The following is a 13,926-nucleotide window of genomic DNA, read 5'->3' as shown; positions in this document are numbered from 1 at the left end:
ACGTGCTTGATTTTTAGGGAACCACATACTTTGAAGTAGCTAGATGATGGTTTCTTTTTCAAGGTAACTGTTGCCAATTCCTTTGTCCTTCCAAACAGACACCATATCAATTACCATAGAGCAATTGGTCAAATTATTCTAATGTGTCTTTAAGAGGCATGTTATTTCCTCTATTTACAATTAGGAAGAATTTATCAAATTAATTGTTTGTAAATTGTCCTATGATAACTATCTGTACCTATGAAGAAATGAACAGATGGTATAGATAAGGACTATGCCAAGCATACAGAAGCTGCCATCTTTATTCCAGCAATATCTTTCTAAAGCATCTGATCTGGTTGTGATATTCTCAGAAATAAATAATCACACTAAGAGCATTCCAGTTGAGTTTCAGTGCATCATTCAGTGACTGTAAGTACCATTTTTGCAGTTAAAACAAGTGATGCTTCAGGGGTAGATTAATTTCAGATTGAATTTTCTTAGAGCTTACTATGTATAGGCTAGATAGTGATGGTTAGCATAATCTTTCTGGGATTCATGTGCAGAACAAGAAGAGAGTAATCTGATTAAACAGTGTAGCTAGACTCTACTTTGGTTGAAGAGAAATTCAAGAAACAAACTAGACCTGTGTGTAATGTTTTTTTCAATCCTAGTCTGTTGAGCATTCTCTTATCCATAAGAATGAGAATACAGAGAAGTTTCTGAAAGGATTTGATATGTTGGAGCCCATCTTAAGTCTGGCTAGCTTCATATCCTGCTAGCCCACACCTAGGAACCTGCTTTTTTTTTTGCTTTTTTTTTTTCCCCTGTGCAGTACAATCAGGTAAAGTAAATAGAGGCCAGTGTATGAACTATTAAGTCTATAAAACAAACAAGTATGTCAATACCTTTGTTACACTTCAGTCCAAGACTCTCTCTGTATTTCAAAGTTTATTCCATTTTTTGCTGAAAAGCTGCTGTTAATGTGTTCCCTCAAGACAACTGATGGTCAATTATTCCCCATCCTCCACTTCCATTAAAGATAAGGAGTACTGTAATTCCATTGTTGAAAAATTTGGCAAAATCCTTTCATAATGAACTAATTGAATTAATCTTGCACACATTTTTCAGCTTCTCATTGTATAAGAAGATAAACAGATGTATTTAATGTTAGGATTTCAAGCAAAGTAAGAGAACTCATGGTAAAAATGATAACTATTATGAAGAATAAGTCCTCAGAAAGTCTTCATGAAGGTTTTTCTTCACGCTTGAGAAAGAAATAAGTTGTTTTTCTAAATATGAAATCCTGCTAAAATTGGAAATTGTTTTCACAGGTATTTTGTATACTATCCTAGTTTTTAAAGACGTTTATTGTTAGCATTGAATATTCTACGGAGTACGTGCATACTGGTTAACAGGCATTTGCTACTTGAATTACCACCCAAGTGGGATTAATTCAGCAGATAATGACACATTTGGAAAATGACAATAGGCAACCTGGCATAAGCTCTTCTTCCTGCCTACTGAAACCTGCATCTACATGACAGGAGTTACTTTTCAGAATAATGCGGAAGGGATGTGATGTTATCAAGATACTCCACAAAACATTTGCAAAGTGGAGACATTTTTATGTGTAAGAGAATGCAATCTGAAGTGAAATTCCAGAAGACAAATGTAAACTTGTCGTTAATCAATAAAGATGAATTGGAGGATTTGATTAGTGTTTATTAAATGATAATATATTTTAAATAAAGAGTCATAGCATTTAAAGCAAATAATTCAGTTTTATTTGCAGTGGGTTTTTTGCCTGGCACTGTAAATTTGTAGAGTCTTGGTAGAACATCACCATCTCTAGTGGCTCGTTAATTTTTCTCTGCAAGGGGAAGTATATGGGGGGGGGGGGGGGGTATTGAGGGGGTTCTGTGGAAGCTCCTGGTTCAGATTCTGCAATGACTTGCTGTCTTAATGTGATTCCTTGATTCTGGGTGAATATAATGAATGCTGTTGGCACCTGAGTACTTGTTGTCTAAGCAGTTCACCGTGTAGCTGCTGGTGGATGATGTAAATAGCAATAGAGGGCCTGTACAAGAACGATGATACCTAATGGATTATTCCCCACTGCTGCTCACTAGTTCTTTCCAGACAGAACAAATTCTACTATCGCATATCTGGTCTGGATTTATGCCATATTGTCTTCATTTAAAAAGTCTCACTCGCTTGAAATGGAGAGTGAGTCCTTAATGCAGTGTGATCCAGCTGCAGGCCTTTTGGTTGCATCTCCCTGCTGCCATTTTGCAGAAGGATAGTTAACAGTTTCTTGAGGAGCTCCAATCTGGACAGGCTAAGAGCTCCTTCTATGCCTCCCGCACTCAGCCACAGTGATCCTGACAGAGCTGCTGCCATTTCCCAGGTCTCTATGCCAGCAGTTTCTGCAATTAACCTTCCTGGTTTGGTCTTCCTACCCCTGCTACCAGTAGGAGCAGCTATTGCTGCTGCCAAGCATCTTCAGGGAAAGCTGTCCCTGGTACGGATCATTCCTTCATACCATTTCCTGGCAATAGCCCTGTCAGTAGCACAACAGTAAATGAGTGTGAGTAGAGAGAGTTGTATGACCTAGATCTGTCAACTTAGTAAGTGTTGGATGCACTTTGGTAATATCTGTTGACAGCATTCAGCATTTTGAATACTATTTACATGTGTGTTTTCACATATGTGTTCCTATGTAGCTAGTGATTTGAATATGAATGAACAGATGTTGCCTATATTATGAGTGGAAAGAATGCATGGTTTTGGTCAGAGCTCTGAGAAGACTGCTAAGAATTTGCTTCTAATACTGAGTTGCCAGAGACTTCTCACGTGAGATTAAATTAAAAACTCATTTTTCTGTATTTCCATGCTCTATGAGGTTCCCTGATTTCATAGTTGTGTTCAAGAATCACATGCATCATAGACAGTAAGTTCTAAAATAAAAACAAGAATAGCAGAATTCAAAGCTAATAAAGAATAAAAAATGTTGAAATATAAAAAATGATTCAAGCACATGTAAGTACAGCTGGTTGAAAAAGGAAAATACGAAGTTATAAAGGAAAAGGAAAAGAGAATTCAAGCATTCAGTTTTCAAGAATTCAGTTCTTTTCAGGCATACTCAGATTACATATATATATTTATTTATTTATTGGTCAGGAAATATGTAATGGGTTAAAAGACTAAGGAAAATAGAAATCTTAATTGGAAAGAGCTTAATTAAGAATTTCTGAAGTGAACAAAAACAGAAAGGTATGGAATAAAAACCTGAGAAATGGACTGAAAGGCTCAGTTGCTCCTTCTTACATTTTTTCTTAATTCCATTTTAAAAAATAGATGCTATATCATCACTCTTAAATCTTTCAAGAACAGTTGTTGCTATTGAGGGTGTATTAAATTCTTTCTTTGGTATCCCTGTTATTCACACTTATTGTTTTTTTTTTAGGCCCCTGCTAAACACTATTTGGTGATAGTGATTTAATGCCAATGAAGTTACTCAGTTTGCTCCATAACTTCCTCCTTAAAGAACCTGGTATCTGTCAAGGTCATTTGCAGTGATGAGAATTTGCCATTGTGACAAAAGTTCTACGCTGATCATAAACCGATGGATAAGAGAGTATTCTAACCACAATTTTTTTCAACTTAATGTTTTCTTTTCCCTTTTCCAGCTAAATTGCATAAATACACTGGCCTTTATCAAAACTTGTCACAGATGACTTTTGAAATACCACACTGATTTTCCTGTTCCTTATGACAACAATATAACAGAATTATCTCAGAAAAGGCTATTTAAGAACATTGCAACCACTGAGATTACAAACTCCATCTGTGCTGAGACTGTTAAACACTCAGGACTTTGATTTTATGGATTTCAGTTTTTATTAGATTACTTTGCTTTGCCCTTCAGTTTTATGATGGCCTTCAGAGCCATTATTTTGTTCCTCTTCCTATCTTTTCACAAGCCTACTCCTTTTGAGCTAACACGTCATCACGTCTATTTTTAGAAAAGTAATTTCTATTTTGATACAAAGCCTAATTGCACAGTGATTACTAATTGAATGACTCCATTTTCACCTGCAAGCATATCATTTGAGAGCTGACATCTTCTCTGAGTATGTTTGAGGGAAATGCTGAAATGAGGGCAAATCCAGAAATGACCACAGAAATCTGGAATTTAATGGTCCTTTTCAGCACACCAGCAATTATTTGGTTCAATTAGTCACCTTTTGCTACAAATATTTTTTGAAACAAACAAACAAACAATCCACATCTATATAGGGAATATCCATAAAGCATCCACTTGGTTGCCTGCTCATGGTTCAGTGAGCAGATGTAGATATGCTTCATCATATTAAAACTTAATTTCTGCAATTTATTTTTTTATTTGACTGTGGTTTTTGATTATGTGTAAATCTGACCAAGCTATAGTGATTGGATGGTACAAACTATAATATAAAGCAGGTAACAGATTTAATGTGGATTTATCAAAAATGTGTTGGTTCAGGCTTGTCCTTTGAGATGTGAATAAATTTCCTTGCAGAGTAGAACAAGCTCATCTGATGGCATGATAGGATCTTTAGCAATATTCACCTGTGTAGCTGATCTGCTTGATACCTCTAAATTTCAACAGGAAATTCAGACAACGCCCTCAAGGGCTGTTGAAATGTTGCATTGTGCAGAACCAGGTAAGTGGCAGTGGCCACTCATCACTCTCTATTAGACACGCACATACACTTTTGTCCAGATCATTTATTGATGGATTTGATGGATGATTTATTTACTTATTTTCATTTTGCCTGTGCATTACAACAACAATACTCTATGATCTTCCTCTCAGTAAATGTCTATTTTTGCAGCGTTTGGAATTCTTGGGCCAATTTTTGATCTTCTGCCCCATTTGAAGTAATATCACTAAATTTACTCAATCTAACCTTTACCTTTAATGAATTTCTGTTCCTCTGCTATTAGTTTCTCTTGAAGTTGGATTGTATCACCTTACTGGTGTATAGGCATCACAGATGTCAGATAACAGGAATATTAGTCTTCTAAATTTGATGACATTCCCATTGCAATAATCTTAGTAACTGAGTCTCCCTGTAGATTGTCCTCTGCGGCAGTAGTGCTGCGATACTCTGACTGCACAAACCGTATCAAATGGATCTGTCCTGATCTTCCTCTGTTCCAAACAAAGATTACATCAAAAAAGATTACATCAAAACTGACGTAAAGAGTTGTACCTCATAACATGAGGTGATTCAACAGATTTAGAATGGTTTATATGAAGAGCTGAAATGTAAAGGAGGAAATATATTTCATTCCTGTTTAGCAACCTCTAAGGAAATTATCATATCCTGGAGTTGTCTAAAAAACAATACTCTTCAATTTTAAAACTTTGACACCTGAGTTTAGAGGGAAACATGTTCCATATGAGATCCTAAATTTGTGCTTTGACCACAGCTTCACTTAGGAGCCCTTGTAAAAGGAGGAGCCTACCTTTTAATCATCAGATTATTTAAAGTGACCCAGATACAGAAAGCAAGGATTAGATAAATCAGTCCTCCCCCAGGCTGATCTTGTTATTTAAAAGCCCTCTGGTTTCCTTTCCTCTATATCCTTCTCTAAGCTCATTGCAAACACATTAGCCGAGAAATATTTTTGTTTAAATTTGTTCCCATTAGGTTTGCCACTTCCTTTTTCAAAATAAAGAGACTTAACTATCAGGACCATTGGAGTATTCTCACCCAGACTATTCATTAGATTTGAGAGATCTGTAGAGCAGCACAGAATTCCCACCCTTACTATGCTTTCCCAGAAATGAGTGATAAGAGATCTTGTTAAGTGTCCATATTCAGTGTTACCAGTGAAGGGAGGATTTAGATGATTGTCAGAGAAGCTATCTGCTTGTCTCTCTCAGGATGTCCCAGGATTTCCTTTACCATGGATTGCTCTCCCTGTGTTTTGCAGAGATAATCTTACCTTCAAAACAAACCATATTTGCAGAGTATTTGGTAGTCTGCTATGATAAAAGATTTTAATTCCACCAACTGGGCATTCTGCTTTTATGTCAGTATATTCAGAGAGACAGATTCTTAGCTAGTATATGTCAAGGGGAGTATTTTAGTTGCAGCTCATCATTGCTAATGTAATAAAGGATCATGTCCGTTATCTCTTCACTGAAAAAAAAAAAAAAAGAAAAAAAAGAAAAAGAAAAAAAAGGAAAAAAAAAAGGGAATTGTCTTCTGGAGGATTATAAGGATTTTGAAAGATGTAATGCAATAAGTAAAAATTTAACAATGAAATAACAGAGTTATTTGTCCTCCAAGTTTCAGCTGCCTGTCTCTTATAGTGATTATCAGTTAATGGAAAACAATGATCTTTAAGTATGACTGCAGACAGCCATGCAAGTGGAGATGAGCAGAATGTCTGTGAATGCAAGACAGCTGTGGTGCTTAAAGATTTGCAGGGAATAACAAGATAACAGTGTAAACACAAAATAATTATAATTGATATTTATGTGCATTTATGTGTGACAGTTTCCCTAACAATTCATGTAATTAATGGGAAAATAACCCTATGAGGATGTCCATTTCATGATGTCCTTCACAGAAGAAGCAGTGTGGTGATCTAGAAGTGCAGGATTGACTGGCTTTCACTCAAGGGTAATGTATCTGAATGCAGAGATTGTTTGAGGAAAGCAAAACCCAGATGCTGATTTGGAAGAATGCCCAGAATTCAAATGCAAAACTTTGCCTCTGCTAAATTGCTGGGCCCTAAACCATGCCCTGTATCAAGGTTATATTTCCTGATGCATGACTAATCTGTTCTCTGCCCGTTATTCTCCATCAGCTCAGCTCCTATTGCAGGCTTCCTCTTGGTAAAAATGACACTTTCAAGGCACAGAACATCTTGATTTCTGCCTGTCTGTGTTTCAGATGGTTGTTACTTTGCTGCTCCTGAGGAGAAAATCGTGATATTTGAAGCTGCTAAAAATAATTACTGTGCTCTTCACATTTGTCACATAAGCTAGAAAGTGGCTTACAATAAATGCTTCCCAGGAGGGGTGTTCTGGGAACTACAAGGTGGTAGATAGTGTTGCCTGAACTTGCACCTCAGCTGGAGTTCTGAATGATCACTCATGGACCAACTTGATGAACAATACAAATCCCGACATCATTTATTCATTGTTTTTACAGTTATCTCACTGGTTAAGTACAGAGTGACAACCATTCAGTATAACTAAAAAATTAGTGAGACAGGTGAAGAGGTATTGTTATTTTCTGTGGCATCTTCTGTGTCACTGCGTATCCATTAATTTGCTTATTTAAGTAGTGCAAATTAGTTGTAAGGTCTATCATTTCAAACTTTGTTTAACTGTTTGGCAGTTAAATGCAGAATCATCAATGTCTCTAATCTCAATAATTCCAACCTATCTCATAAACGGATTTTTCAGCTTTAATTTTTACAATCTATAGGGCCCTTGTGGTCTAACAATCTGCTATCTGTAATTAATGTAAAATTGTTACCAAAATGATGAGCTTGTGAAATTGTTTTACAGTAGATCAGAATCTACTGTCTCTACTTTGCCCTTATAGCTGTGCCACTTTACATCAAATAATTTTGTTTGCAGATACTTGCCTCTAATCTGTTTATTGTGCTGTTTACTAGCACTTACCAACTTTGTTAATAATGGAACAGCTACCCCTGAAAATGAATATATGCTAACGTCTTGTGTCTTTCTCATTTTGAAACATTGAGTAAACACTCAAGTTAGAAAACAATGTGCATTTAGAATAACATATCTACAGTATTTAATTTAGCTAGTTGTTGATTTATCCAGAAGATATTCTTATTGGCTGCTTTTCTTACAACGTGGATTTGAGACAAAATAAAAATGCCCTCTGTGAAAGTCAAGAGGAGGACTTTAGGAGGAGAAGTTCCTTCTCCAAAAGAGTGGCCAGGCACTGGCACTGGCTGCCCAGGGACATGGTGGAGTCACTGTCCCTGGAGATGTTCAAGAACCATGAAGGTGTGGCACTCAGGGACATGGTTTAGTGGACACTATTGGTAGCGGTGGGTGGTTAGATGAGAGGATCTTAGAGATCTTTTCCAAGCTTAATGATTCTGACTCTGTGATTCTAAAGCACTGCTAGGGTCACAGCAGTGCATTCGGTGCAAGAAGACAGGAGATGAACAGAGCATACGTTCCTCAGCTTTTCAGGTCTGAGCCTGGTCTTCTCTCAAAACCAGAAAAAAATCTTAATTGAATAGTGTTGGCTTTTTTTTGTATTGTTTGTTTGTTTTTCGTTTTGTTGTTGTTTTTTTCCCCACTACTGTTGTTTCAGTGTTTCTTGTTATGTTAGAAGGTAGAGTCATACTTACTGCTAGAGAACTCGAGGAGGACATACAGACAAATATCAAACTGTCTTCTGAGTATTGTAGTAGTATATTTTACACGAATAGTTCTTATGAAAAAGCAGTTAGAGGTAAAATTGAGCAGTATTAAGCCAGTATTTGTCACTCCTCAGCAGCGTTGATCTAAATTCTTGGTAGGTGCTACATGTTCACTGAAGAATAAAATGCAGTAGTTTTCTCAGAGTTTTAGATGCTTTCAACTTTTGAAACCCTGCTGAAATGTCTCAGTCTAAATGTAGAAGTTTACAATCTGAAAGTTTTTTAATGCATTTGTTATTACACTCTTTATATTGACAGTTCTAGTTCTGATAGTAAACATGTTTATTCTGATGGCTAAGATGGGATGTAGATGTCACTGGTTTGGTTTAATATCTGGGAGAGTGCGGAAACAAGGGCCGTGAATTGTATGTCACTGAATAAAGATTTCAATCAGGATCTTGCCATTTTTGTTTAAGTCAAGCAGTATTCAGAAGAGTAGAAAAAACCTGAAACAGTTACTGAATTTTAAAGGTTTGAGCAGTGATTATGTTCTTACTGTTTAAATGCTATGGTCATTAATAAGAAGAATTTATTATCGGAGTGTGCTGTCTTATGACTAATCTAAGCTTGTCTCATCTTGTTTCATTCATATCTCATCCTTTGTGCCAGTGTCTCTTTCATTTTGGAATTGGCTTGTGTTCTAAGGGTGGAAAAAGATGGAGGCACAGGAGGAAAACTAGAATGAAATTCACAGAGGCTTCCCTCAGGTTGGATAAATTGCCAGGTCCTACAATGGAAACGAGCAACCCAGAGAAAACCAAGCTTGCGCAATATTTTGCTCACAGCATCTTTAAATGTCACTTGAGAAATTACAATTAACGGATTGTATTATAGGTTACAACAAAATGTCTAACTACTTTGGTTTTCATTTGTGACCTTGATTGATAGCTTTTCATTTCCTTGGTGTGAAGCAAAATTGTAGGATAAAAGATAATCAAGATCTCGAACCAAAAACCCATAGAGTAAGATGGAGAGGCATGTGAGATAACTGGCTTAGGTAGGACTGTGTGGGCTCCTTACTTGGTAATTACATCACAGAATCACAAGTTTGGAAAAGACCTGCAAGATCATCTAGTCCAACCACCCTCCCATTCCTATCAGTGCCACAAGCTACTAAACCATCTCTCGTAGCTCCTCATCCAGGCGCCTCTTGAACACTGCCAGGGATGGCGACTCCACCACCTCCCTGGACAGCCATTCCAGTGCCTGACCACCCTCTGAGAGAAAAAGTTTCTCCTAATATCCAACCTAAACCTCCTCTGAAGGGAGGAGATCTCTGACATCTTGAAGAGTAACTAGGAATGAGCATTTGCTTTATATAATCAATTGTGCTAAATGTCAATTGTCTTTCCTAGTAATTTTAGTCTTCTTTTAATACAGTCTTAAACAGTTCTTGGAGGCTTTTAAAATAAAATATTTTATTTGAGTTTGTTAGCTCTTTAATCACAGCTCTCATATGTCATCATAAGTGAGGCAAAATGAGGGGAAATATTTTCATCTGTTTTCTCTATTTCCCTCATTAGCATGCAGGATAGGATAAAGGATAAATGTGTGTATATATATATAAATATATATATGTATATACACACATATTTCTATATATGGATAGATGCTAAGGGCTGCATACTCATGTGGGTAGGCCAGTCATTCAGAGTGGCTACTGAGACCAAGTTGGAAGATGTGTACTTCCAGTCATTTGGTACTGTGTACAAAGAGCTTGATTCTTTGAAAACTTGCCCTAAAATACAGCTAAACTGGCTAAGCTGTGTGGTTTTCTCAATAATAATCTCTTTTAATAATCTCTTTGCTTCTTCCGACTGTGTTCTTCATTAGGGCTTGGATAGCATTTAATGATACAAATTCGGAGTCATATTAAGGCTTGCCAATTTGCATTATTAGCCTGAAGAATCATTGAGAGCTAGTCATTTTCTCAAATTAGCAAGTAAATAAGTGAATGTAGTAGAGAGAATGGGGCATGAAATATACTCTACTTGCTTAGTGTTAATTTCGCATAATAACTTTATACTGTAGAAGTAAACATTTTTCAGTATGTATTTGAGGGGATAATCAAATCTGAGTACTATGTCCTCACAACAAATACTCTGATGAAATCATTTTGTGAAAGTGAATGTTATATATCATTACAAAATAATTTCTGTTTTTCATATGATGCACAGAACCTAGACATGCAGACACAGCAGAATTATGCAGTCACGCTTTGAGAAAACAAGAAGAAAGTGTATTTCTTCTTTTTCTGTCACATTTAGTTACTGTAGTCTCCATTTTTACTTGAATTCTGGAATGTGTTGATACAGCGTGAGCTTATAAGCTCAAGGAAAATGTATTGTAATAAAGATACTTTTCCCTTTCAAGGCCCAATAAAACTTCTGCATCCCATTTACATACTAGTACAAGCAAGAGAGAGGTTGTTGTCCTTTGCAGTACATCCATGAAACATCTTTTGTGGGTTGAGTTTGTTGGTAAACACTGTGAGTAATGAAACAAAAGTCTAGGGTCTTCAGTTTGCAGAGATCTGGTATCTAGAACTTTGAAATACCCGTAGAAGCAGAACAGAGAAACCTAGTGTTGGTATGTAGCTCTTTGAAACTAAAAGATGAGAAACAGGGAAGGGAATTTTAGATCCAAGAAGTAAATAGAATGGAGGGAGGGATATGCTTTTGTTGTGGGCATTTCCATTTAACTGAAGGTCTGTCTGAGAAAGAAACTTGTTGTGTAGGAGACAGACAGAAGAGCAGGCACACCATAGCCTGTCAGAGAAACTGTGCTGAGTGGGAGGAGACGTGGAAGTCCTGGAGTCTGGGAGACAAGAGAAAAGGAAGAGCTCCAGCAGGGCTAACAGGTTATCCCACTGGGTAGAGCTCTGCCAAGGACAGGGGTAATGTTAGGAATCTCCTAAAATAGGAGTCTCTGGGCAAGAGCCAAAAGTGTTGAGGTCAGGAACACCACAATTAGAAGGTCTGAAAGCAGTTCTTCACTAAGAAAGCAAACTTCATCCTGACTGTGAAAAAAAATGAAGCTTGGCCTTGCCAGAGGATAAATTCAGAGGAAGCTTTTCAGTATGTCTGGTGTAGGCAATGTTACAAATAAAACTCAGCACGCTTTTGCAATTTCCAAGATAAGAAAGATTTTAAGAAAAAAATATATGATAATTTTACACTATAAATAAAGTTTGAGGGGAAAAAAAGAGGCTGTGACTTTATGAAGGCAAGTTTCTTTACACGCATTTGCTGTAGTTACAGGTAGGACTATGACACGTTAGGAGAATATACCTGATGTAGTGGCAGTCTGTGGATCAGTGTTGGGACTGGGTGGGTAAGCATATAGTATTTCTAAATGATAATAAAATCATATATGTATTGTGTATGGTGTTCTAATCCAAGGTTTATTGCCCTGATCCTGTTCCAGTAATAAGTTTTTAATCAAATAGATTTACTTTGGCTTGAAAATTCTCATATTCTTTGCATGTATGAGTGCATGTGTGATCCTTGTATTCATCCATACAGCATTCAATGTTAGAAGTATCTTGCAAAATGCATGAATCATTTAAAAAATGCTACATTATACTTCAGTATTGGAATACTAACCAAGCACGTGGAAGATTACTGCTAGTTATCGGTTAGTTGCTAATAGATTCTTTCCAGTGTGAGAAGGAAAACTAAAAAAGCAAACCAGCTTGGTTATCTGCAGTTTTCTCAGTGCTGTCCTGTCCTAGTGCAATTGAAAACAAACCAATCTGTTCATAATTCCTACTGCCAGCTCACTTTGTTAGTTTGGCAGTTCTCTGCACATGTGCTTGCTGGCCTCTCTGCCACCATGACAGAAATGGAAGAGGTGGTCTTGTGTTCCTCCTTTGTGCCTCTGGTTTACTGCTTGTAATTTGAGGGCAGGAGAGTTGCCCACCAAAATACCATTGATCTTACTGTTAAGGGGCTTTTCTTGATGTCTGTCCTGAATTTTCTTTGCTACAACCTTAGTAAATTATGCACTTTTCTATTTGCTTTAGCATTATCAACATGCAGAACAAGTCTTTCCCTTCCTCTTTGAATAACATTATCTTTTCCCCTTCAGTTTTCTATTTCTAGACTAAATAACACCAATTACAACAGTTTTCTTAAAGAAAAGTAACTTCCCTATTTTGATTTTTACAGTAGCACAGTGATTGTCTGTGTTACAGCAGGATGAGCTCAGTGACCCTCTGGTAGTCCCTGTGACCTTCAAGTCCTTTTCTGCGAAATTCTAACTCATTTTTCCCTATTTGCCCAGTTTGCTAATCCTGCCAAAGCATTGAAACTAGCATTCAACCTTGTTATGCTGCATGTCCATCCCTTTTTTCCAGGGTAACGGGAACCTTTCAAATCATGTTCTTCTTGTGTGGTGTAATTGCAGACCACCTTGTTCATGCTGTGTGTAACTCTAATAAGAGCATTCAGTTCCATCTTCCAAGTAATTCCTGAGAATATTGGAAAATATCTGCCAGAGACAGAGGCTTCCGATGCAAGATACCCAAAATGCACACCACAGTTTTGGCAATAAATTGCTCTTAACAGTTGTTAGGTGTAATTTTTTAATTGTTTATGTCCCAGGATTGTTGATGGAAATACTAGAATATTACACAAAGTCGTATTAAAAGAGATGCTACAACATGTATGCTATATGTCACCATCATATGCAACATACATAAAATTTATCTGAGTAATTTTCTACATTTGTAATGTAGAGGACAGCTGTAAAGACAGCTAAAACAACTGTGTTACCTGCTGACTGAAAAAAGAGACTTCATTTAATTGGGAAATTACTTCAGTGTTTCCATAGCAAGTTGGCTTCTCTGAAACAAAATTCTTAGTTACCACAGTATTTGCAGTAATTCTGTTTAGAACATGTTTCTAATGAATTTCCCCTTAGATTGACTAACTTTGAAGTATTATCCAGAGCAGATTCTTCTAAGTAGACCAACTTGTTGTATGGTCAGAAATGCAGTTCTTATTTTGTAAGGCTGAGGTTTTTATGTTATGTTTGTTATGTTTTATGTATTGCAGAATTTTATGTAATATATTAAGCCTTTGTCATCTCAGCTCAGCATGTCATGAGATACGGACTTTATGTTCTCCAGATGATGATGTCTTTGGTTAAGTTAATGTAATAAAGGGGTGAAGATTTTACTTTCCTGTCATCTTTTATAAAAGTTTATTTTAGCTTTACCATCCCGGAGCCATTGACAGCAAGGTAATTAGTGTGCTCACTGCTTCCTGAAAATATATCAGAAGAAAATGTGTGTGAAAGTGTGTAGACTTTTGTGGCTTTAAATGACATTAAAATGTTACCATACTAAGTTAAAAATACTTGGTTGTTCTGCTTATATACTCGTAACAAGTTAAAAAGCATAAATACGTTTTTAGCTGTATCATAATTTGGGCTTTAATATCACTGTTTTCTCACTACAGTATTTTCTCA

The 13,926-nt window shown here is 36.6% G+C and overlaps 1 protein-coding gene across 15 annotated transcripts in view; it reads left to right on the top strand.

The window, feature by feature from the left end:
• Nucleotides 1–13,926, top strand: part of ANK2 (ankyrin 2) — a 178,113-nt gene that overhangs the window by 52,037 nt on the left and 112,150 nt on the right. The gene's annotated exons all lie outside the window — the stretch shown is intronic.

This window comes from Lagopus muta, chromosome 4, assembly GCF_023343835.1.
Source record: "Lagopus muta isolate bLagMut1 chromosome 4, bLagMut1 primary, whole genome shotgun sequence".
NCBI lineage: Eukaryota > Metazoa > Chordata > Aves > Galliformes > Phasianidae > Lagopus > Lagopus muta.
Note: the sequence above shows the minus strand (reverse complement) of the source record. Positions and strands in the feature narration are given on the sequence as shown.